The following is an 8,968-nucleotide window of genomic DNA, read 5'->3' as shown; positions in this document are numbered from 1 at the left end:
GGAGAGAGAGAGAGAGAGAGAGAGAGAGAGAGAGAGACTCCCTTAGGACCTAGTCATAAGGAAGAATTAAAGTGGTACCTGGACAATGAAGGCTGCCTGGAGAGAATAGAATCCCTGAGTGGCCTGTTGTGCCTCCAAGAGGTATGCTGTCTGCCAGTTTCTCCCTCACTATTTTATGGCCTTCAAAAGCAGAAGTGAGGAGCTGAGAAATTTCCCGGTTTGGTTAACTGATTTCACAACCAAGTTAAAAAAAAAAAAAAAAAAAAAAAAAGAGGATGGATGGGAACTTCTGGGAGAGGGTAAACTGAAATAATTCTTTAATCCTTGGAAGGACAAGTGGTAGCAAGCTGTGACATATTTTTGCAGATGTGTCATTATGCAAATATATGTTGTTTTCTCTGACAACTATTGTGCACTTGATGTCAATCAAAAATACTGGGTTTTCCTAGGTTAGAAGGACGTTTTAATTTAGGATCTCTGGGGTAAAGTGGAAGACACGCGGAGAGACACACATACAAATGCTCCCTCACTCTTTGCACATAAGTTTAGGAACCTTCCCACTTGGAGATGGATAAATGGGCCTAATGAAGTAACGGTAACCCTGCCAGTTCTGCACCCAGCATGCTGTTTTCTACCTTGGGGGCTCTGGGTCAATTACTGGGGAGTAATTACTGGGAGCCTCTGGGGAGACACTTGATCTTGCTAGGATGAAGCAGAGAAAACACAGTAGTGCAGGGGTTCAGGCTCCAGATGGGGTTGAGGAAACCTTGGAGACAAGCTCATCCAACCCATTCAGACCGGGTGCTGGTACCCTAGCCAATCGCATATGGAATCTCCATCAATGTTTGGTGAACGGTGAAACGAGCCTGGATTGAGAACGTATTAGAAAAGATTGTGAATAAGTCAGGCTTCGTGATCACATTCCCTTTTTAAGATGCAGAGATGTGTTTTGCCTGAAAGAATTTTTTTCTGTTAACTCTGAAAAGTGAAAATTTTTACAAATAAGAATATTCAGGGCTTCCCTGGTGGCGCGGTGGTTGAGAGTCCGCCTGCCGATGCAGGGGACACGGATTCGTGCCCCGGTCCGGGAGGATCCCACATGCTGCGGAGCGGCTGGGCCCGTGAGCCATGGCCGCTGAGCCTGCGCGTCCGGAGCCTGTGCTTCCCAACGGGAGAGGCCACAACAGTGAGAGGCCCGCGTACCGCAAAAAAAAAAAAAAGAATATTCAGCTGAGGCTATATCCCTTGGTAAGTCCAAGAGTTATTAGACTTTGTTTTTTTCTCTAGCTTTATCGCGATGCAATTCACATATAACGTTGTATAAGTTTAAGGTGTATATAAAAGATTACCACAATGAGGTTAGTTGACACATCCATAACCTCACACACATATATACATATACATACATATATATATGGTGGTGAGAACATTTAAGATCTACTCTTTTAGCAACTTTCTGCCATATGATACAGTGATACAATATAGTTAATAATAATCACCATACTGTACATTAGATTCCCAGAACTTATTCATCTTATAACTGAAAGTATGTACCCTTTGACCAACATCTCCCCATTTCTCCCAACCCCTAGCCCTTGGCAACCACTATTCTTTTCTCTGTTCCTGTGAGTTTTGCTTTTTTTTTTTTTTAAGATCCCACTTATAGGTGAGATCACACAGCATTTGAATTTCTCTCACTTATTTTACTTAGCATAACACCCTCAAGGTTCATCCACGTTGTGACAAACAGCAGGAGTTTCTTCTTTTTTATGGCTAAATAATATTCTTTTATATACATATTGTATATCTCTATATATATCTCTGTAATATAGTCTGAAATCAGGAAGTGTGATGCCTCCAGCTTTGCTGTTCTTAAGGTTGCCTTGTCTCTTCAAGGCCTTTGGTGATTCCATACAAATTTTTGGATTGTTTGTTATATTTCTGTGAAATATGCCATTGGAATTTTGATAGGGATTGCAATGAATCTACAGACGGCTTTAGGTAGTATGGACAGTTAAACAATTTTAGTTACTCTAGTCCCAAACATGGGATACCTTTCCATTTATTTGTGTCTTTGATTTCTTTCATCAACATCTTATAATTTTCAGTGTACAGATCTTTCACCTTCTTGGTTAAATTTATTTGTATTTCGATGTTATTGTAAATGGCATTGTTTCCTTTCTTTCTCTCTGGGTATTCTGTTAGTGTACAGAAATGCACCAGACTTTGTTTCACTCAGACACCAGAAGAGTGCCTGCCCAGGGTACTGCACCAGGGTAGCCCTAGAAGAAGTAATGAATGACTGGGTCAAAAATGGGGCATGGAGTCTGGGAACGGTGCCTTCTCTAGCCCCTTTGTCACATCAATATTATAGCACTTATTATAGCACCGAATCGAAACCTGGCTCACTTACCTGGTTCCCTTAGGAGTCTGTGAACTCTTCTAGAGCTGGGTCTAGCACAGTGTGTGACATGTAAGTTCAGGCAGTAAAGCTTTGCTGTCTGAAATAATGAGCAGGAATTTGACAGTGTTTTTACTCAAATAAGGATGTGCTTACTCTGTGCCAAGTCCTGGGCTTGCACAACATGGTCCATGGGAGAGAGTTCCTGACTTTCACAGGCAGGAGGGAAATAGACTCTACCGTGGGCAAGAATGATGCAGTGGCTTCACCAACCAGCCTTCTGATTGGGCTCTCAGTATCTTGATATCAGGAGGGCAGACACAAGAATCCCATCTTTGGGAAGTTATATGTTTCAGAGAGAATCTAAGAGCTGCGTCCTGTTCAATGCATCCATTCCTTGGGAGTTTGGGGAGCAATAGTCCCTAAGTCCTCATAAAATTGGGTGTTTGGTTGTGCAGACTCCCCGGAGGCCCTGCCTAGGGAGCCTGGTGGATGACTCTGTTTTCCTTTCATAAGATCCACCCTGGAAATGAACCCCTGGTCCTCAAGTCTTGCTGAAGGAACTACCACCTTCCTCAGACTCTTTATGCTGGGGGTCCACAGGACCCGGTGGTCTGGTAGCTCTGTGAGCTCTCCTGACAGAGAACACAGAGAGGCACTCAGTCGCTGATGTGATTACAAGCTGAGTGAAGGAGGATGGAAACCAGTGACAGGAGAGCAGGTATGCAAGGGACAAGTGTCGTTTCTGAGTGAATCCATTCTGTTTCTGGGAATCGAGATAGAGGTCAGGAATGAATCTACTTCTCCATCCTCTTCATGCACCAGTATCCAGGGTGCATGAGCCCTCATTCTTTCTCCTCAAGGGAAAGTTTGGAGCCATGGGGCAATCCCCTTTGACGTAGTACTCTCTACAGTTCTACCATGTCTCATCCTGACCCTGTAGCCCAGACCCAAAACTTGGCAGCATCCGGTCCATCTCAGGAAGTGAAACCTCTTATTGTTTCAAGCAGGCCGGTTGCACAATGCATGTATTAAACCCTGTCTTTCCAAGGAGACCACTCAGGCCCCAGCACTTCTTTCCGGTTCCCAATAAACAGAAAACATCTCACCACAGATGTAGTTGCATGGAGGGAGGGCCCGGAAGAGGGACGACGACGGAGATGGAGATGCAGACACCCAGGGAAATGGACCAAGCAGAAGTGCGGGGGAGGTGTGGCAATGCCAGGATGTCACAGGGAGCTCCAGCTTTTGGGGAATTCTTCAGCTGCTGACTCACCCAAGCCCTTCTCAGCTGCAAGTTGCCCTCTACCCTGGTAGGTCATTCCTCTGAGACAGGATCCTGGCCCTGATTCAGAGCAGCAAGTGCCTTGGTACCGTTTTATGCCTAATCTCGGGCGTTGAACCTCTCCCATCAAGGTTGGCCTCATTGAAATGGTCTTCGATCACTTTGAACAAGACGACTAGCAAAATAATCATGGGTTACTTCTTATATCGTCGTGATACATGTAGTGATGACTGCTCTCCGCTGCGGGCTATTCCTTCCTGGTTCACTCCCTTGCTCAGAACAGAACTAAGGCACAACCATCCCTCCCATTTTCCCCACGTCCCTTCTCATCCTTGGCATTGACTTCCTAACATTGTTCGTAAGAGTCTGCATTTTCCTTTCATTATTTCCACGGGTCTTTCTGGTACCTGAATGTATAAACAACGTCCTGTGTAGCCACACCTGTCTCCATGAATACCTGACTCCTTTTCCTCCTGCTTTGGGGATTATTTGGGAATGGGCAGTCTGATTTTTAGTTTTGAGACCTCTGCTCTTCCTCTCACAGCATCATCTCATTTGGGCCTGCTTCCTGCCCTCCTGGACCCAAGTACTCAGAGAGGCGACAGACAGACTCCAGGAATATTCCATTCTTCCTCTAGGTCTAGAAAAAGGAGGGCTTAGATATATAAGCAGGAGGTTTGGTGCAGCGAGGTATATGGTCTCCAGTGGCCTCTCCCCATAGGCTCAGTTGTTATTTCACCTCTGAGAGCCCAGTGAAAACTTGCCCTTCCTTTGGATCCAACAGAAAAGCCCTGGGTGGGTAAGGTGGATATCAAGGGCTTTGTGCTCTATATCTTTTCGCACACATCGTGTGTACAGGAGAGTCGGCCTCAGACATAGTACTCTGATACAACTTGTACCAGGGGCCTGGAAACATTATGTATAAAAGAGCTGCAACCACTCAACTTTACCACTGTTGCGAGAAAGCAGCCATGGGTAATATGTAAATGGATGGGCTTAACTGGGTATGGCCTGCAGGTTGAAGGAGTCGAGTACCTGTCATACCCCATTATATTACACCATTTTTTTAAAAGATATTTTTGGGATATGGACCATTTTTTAAAGTCTTTTATTGAATTTTTTACAATGTTGCTTCTGTTTTAGTTTTTTGGCCCCGAGGCATGTGGGATCTTAGCTCCCCAACCAGGGATTGAACCTGCACCCCCTACATTGGAAGGCAAAGTCTCAACCACCGAACCACGAGGGAGGTCCCATCACACCATTTTTATTGGGTAGAAATTTAGAAACAGTACTTTAAAAAAAGCTGTCTTTGCTCATATAATTCAACATCAAAAAGAAACAAACAACCAGATGAAAAAGATGGTAGGAGATCTGAACATTTTTCCAAAGATGGAATGCAGATGGCCAACATGCACATGACCAGGTGCTGAACATCGCTAATCATCAGAGAAATGCAAATCAAACCCACAAAGAGATATCGCCTCACACCTGTCAGAATGGTATCATCAAAAAGAACACATATCTTACTTGTATCTTGCTATTAAAAAAGGAATTGGCTTAAAAAAAAAAAAAGAACACATATAACAAATGTTGGCAAGAAGAGGGAACCCTCCTACACTGTTGGTGGGACTGTAAATTGGTGCAGCCACTGTGGAAAACGGTATGCACGTTTCTCAAAAAACTAAAAATAGAACTACCATATGACTCAGCAATTCCACTCCTGGGTATATATTCAAAAAAACAGAACAAAAACAAAAACACTAATTCGAAAAGATACACGCAGCCTCAATGTTCATAGCAGCACTATTTACAATTGCCAAGATATGGAAGCAACCTAAGTGTCCATCAACAGATGAATGGACACAGAAGATGTGGTACATAGGTACAATGGAATATTACTCAGCCATAAAAAGAACGAAATGATGCCATTTGCAGCAACATGGATGGACTTGGAGGGTATTATGATTAGTGAAATAAGTCAGACAGAGAAAGACAATACTGTATGTAATTACTTACATGTGGAATCTAAAAAATACAACGAACTAGTGAATATAACAAAAAAGGAACAGACTCACAGATATAGAGGACAAACTAGTGGTTACCAGTGGGGAGAGGGGATGGGAGAGGGGTAGGAGATTAAGAGACATAAACTATTATGTGTAAAGTAAGCTACAAGGATATATTGTACAACACAGGGAACATAGCCAGTATTTCATAATAGCCATAAATGGAGTATAACCTTTAAAAACTGTGAATCACTATATTGGACACCCATAACTTACATAATATCGTACATCAACTATAACTCAAAGAAAAGTCAATGTGAAAAAAAAGTTAAAAAAAAAAGGCTGTCCTTTATTGAGCACCTACTAAGTACTAGGCAGCTTTTTCTCATTATCTTATTTAATCTTCACAGTAAACTTTGAGGTAAATAGCACCCATTTCACCAATGAGGAAACTGAGGCCAACAGAAGTAACGTACCTGAGACCACGCAACTAGTAAATGTTGGAATCATGACTCAGATATGGGTTCGCTGAACCCAAACCAGAACCTTTTTTTTTTAACCACTTTTTATTGTTACGAACGTTTCTTGCCCCTATCCTGTGCAATCCACAGTGCCCATCTGTAGACTCCTTCCTCAGTGATGCGGTTATATTCTAAAGGACATTGGCCTGGAGGATCACGTATCTGTCCCCAAGCCTTTCTACATTGTCTCCCTTGCCTGCCCTCCTTTTCCCACCTGGCTGTGACAAGCTGTGTGAATTTGCTTCTTTCTCCTTCTTTCAGGGCCGCACAGGGACTTTCCAACTAGGTTCTTAGTTCTCTCTCTTCCCTTTTCTGAGTTTCTTCCTCATTCCTCTTCACTTTCTCACCTGCTCCTGGTGGCTCTGTTGCCTGAGTTCCTTTGCCCTTTCCTTTTTCCTTAAGACTTTGTTATAGCACTGTCAAAGGAATCCCTTTAGGGTTTCTGTCCCTGGAATCTTATGCTTTTTTTTTTTTTTGCGGTACACGGGCCTCTCACTGTCAGGGCCCCTCCCGTTGCGGAGCACAGGCTCTGGACGCTCAGGCTCAGCGGCCATGGCTCACGGGCCCAGCCGCTCCGCGGCATGTAGGAGCTTCCCGGACCAGGGCACGAACCCGTGTCCCCTGCATCGGCAGGCAGACTGTCAACCATGGCGCCACCAGGGAAGCCCTCTTATGCTTTTAAAAATGATGCTAAAAATACTAGAATCTCTGATAAAACGCTTCTCTCCTCAACTGTCTGCTGTGTCTGCATCTACTCGCTGGTTGTTACATAATCCAAGGTGATTTGGCCATTTCCTTCCATGGCTTCGTTAATTTCACTTCTTTACTCACTTCCTCCTTATTGGCTGGAACTGAGTTTTCTATTTTCTGGGAGAGGAAGTTCTCACCAAGGCCACTCAGGAGTTGTTGGGTGCACTGGTCAAGTCTGGTACCCAGACTCTGGGTGGTTATCTGCCCCAGTTGCTGAATGAGGACGCCTGAGTGTGTAAAGGTGTTAGGAAAATTCTGCCCAAACTTCAGTGCAATGGGTAGATATTACAGAATTCTTCACTAACCTCTGACCTGGAGTTTCGTTCTCTCCCTGATATTAGAGGGTTAGAAAATCTTCCGACATCTTGTAAAGAATCAATGAAGCGGTCACATAGGACCCACGTTTCAAAATAGATTTTTACAGAGAGTGATGTTTGGTATGGTGGTTCCAGAAATGATCTATGAAGTTAACTTATGACGTGCAGAAGCAGAACGTTCTATGTTAGAACTAGTAGTGATTTAAACAACACCCTTCTTAGGCTTTTTTTTTTGTTAATATAACGCTCATTTTCAAAGTGTCAAATAACACAAAGGTATTTAGAATAAAAGCCCTCCACTCTCCCTTCCCCACTCCCTCTCTCACTGGTTAAGGCATTCAACCAGAAAGTATCACAGTCTCTACCACCCAAGGACTCACCCCTCCATCCATTCATGACCCACCATCAGTTTGTGGAAAGGTCTTTCTTGAGTGTTTCCTAAATGCCTGGGATCTGTAGATTTCTTTTCATCCCCATACTTCATTGCAGTTCAAGCCTTCCTGCCTTCTCACCTAGGTTATTTCAGTCATGTCCTAATTGGTTCACTTGCTGCCGTGGAAACTCCATCCGTCCATTCCCCACACACCAGCCACAGAGATCTCTCCACAAAGTAAATCTGGTGACACCGAGCCCTTGCTCCAATCCCATCACTGGCTCTCCATCCCCTTTCTGGGTGAGTCCGAGCTTCTGAGCTGGGCAAGCAAGTCTCACCATGGAATCTTCTGCTTTCCTCTCCTTGCCCACGATCTTTCTGTGCTTTTGCACAGCCTGTTGTTTCTGGCCTGGAACCTACTTCTCCTCTTCATACCTTGGCCAACTCCTAGTGCTTCAAGACTCAGCTCGGGCTTTGCCTCCTCCATGACAACCCCTTCCCAAGCTGGGTGGTAGGCACCCTTCCTCTCTGTGGTGCGCCTCTAACACCCTCTGCAAACCTCCTTCATTGTGTTTTATTTGCTCGTCTCCCTTCCTGTTAATGTACCTGTCGCAGGCTTCGGATGATAGCTCTGATCTCCACGCCTGGCACGTAACGGTGCTCCACAAATGTTGGCTGACCACATGCACGAAAGCCAGGAGTGATCACGCCACACCACTCTCACTGCCTCCATCCTGAGCTAACCGCCTCTGACAGGGAAACGTTTCCTCAGAAAAGGATATCTTTGCGTGAAAAGCGGAGACTCACCAGAAGTACAATGTCCAGCTCAGAACAAACTCCTCAGGAGCAAATAGGCCCCCCAGACTCTTAGAGCAGGAGAGTAGTTCTGGCCCGGTCAGGGGTCCTATCCTCTTGCAGAAGCGCAGCTCCTGCCACAAAGGCACTGTGGACAACTTGCTGCTCTGGCTTGAGTCAGAGCAGTGTCCACCTGCTTGTCTGGGGAATTCTGAGCCTTTTATGAAGTTTTTTTTGGGACAGGGAGGTGATAGGGGCTCCCACTATAACCAGGAAGGGGTGGTGTTCTCCTGACCTGGGTCTCACCAGAAATACCCTGGAGGCAAATTCCTGGAAAGATGCTCCAGTCTCTCCAGTATGGCGATTTTGAAGTGTTTCTTGAGGGCTTTCCAAATTCCTCTGAAAATGTGGGAATTCTAGAAAGACAAGGTCAGAGGTAATGGCATGTCATGGTAAGTAAGGTTAGCTGGGCAGCTCAGGCAAGGTAATGTCCATCATTCATTCAGCACAGACAGCCAGT

General features: G+C 44.8%; 1 protein-coding gene across 1 annotated transcript in view; it reads right to left on the bottom strand.

Annotated features, from left to right (window-relative positions):
- IL1B (interleukin 1 beta) overlaps nucleotides 1–174 on the bottom strand; it is a 7,786-nt gene extending 7,612 nt beyond the window's left edge. Inside the window, exon 1 of the mRNA XM_024743917.1 lies at nucleotides 79–174. The gene's annotated coding sequence lies outside the window, so the exon portion shown is untranslated. The remainder of the gene's footprint in view (nucleotides 1–78) is intronic.
- Between the last annotated feature and the right edge of the window lie 8,794 nt (nucleotides 175–8,968).

Source organism: Neophocaena asiaeorientalis, unplaced genomic scaffold (genome assembly GCF_003031525.2).
Source record: "Neophocaena asiaeorientalis asiaeorientalis breed wild unplaced genomic scaffold, Neophocaena_asiaeorientalis_V1.1 scaffold114, whole genome shotgun sequence".
Classification (NCBI taxonomy): domain Eukaryota; kingdom Metazoa; phylum Chordata; class Mammalia; order Artiodactyla; family Phocoenidae; genus Neophocaena; species Neophocaena asiaeorientalis.
Note: the sequence above shows the minus strand (reverse complement) of the source record. Positions and strands in the feature narration are given on the sequence as shown.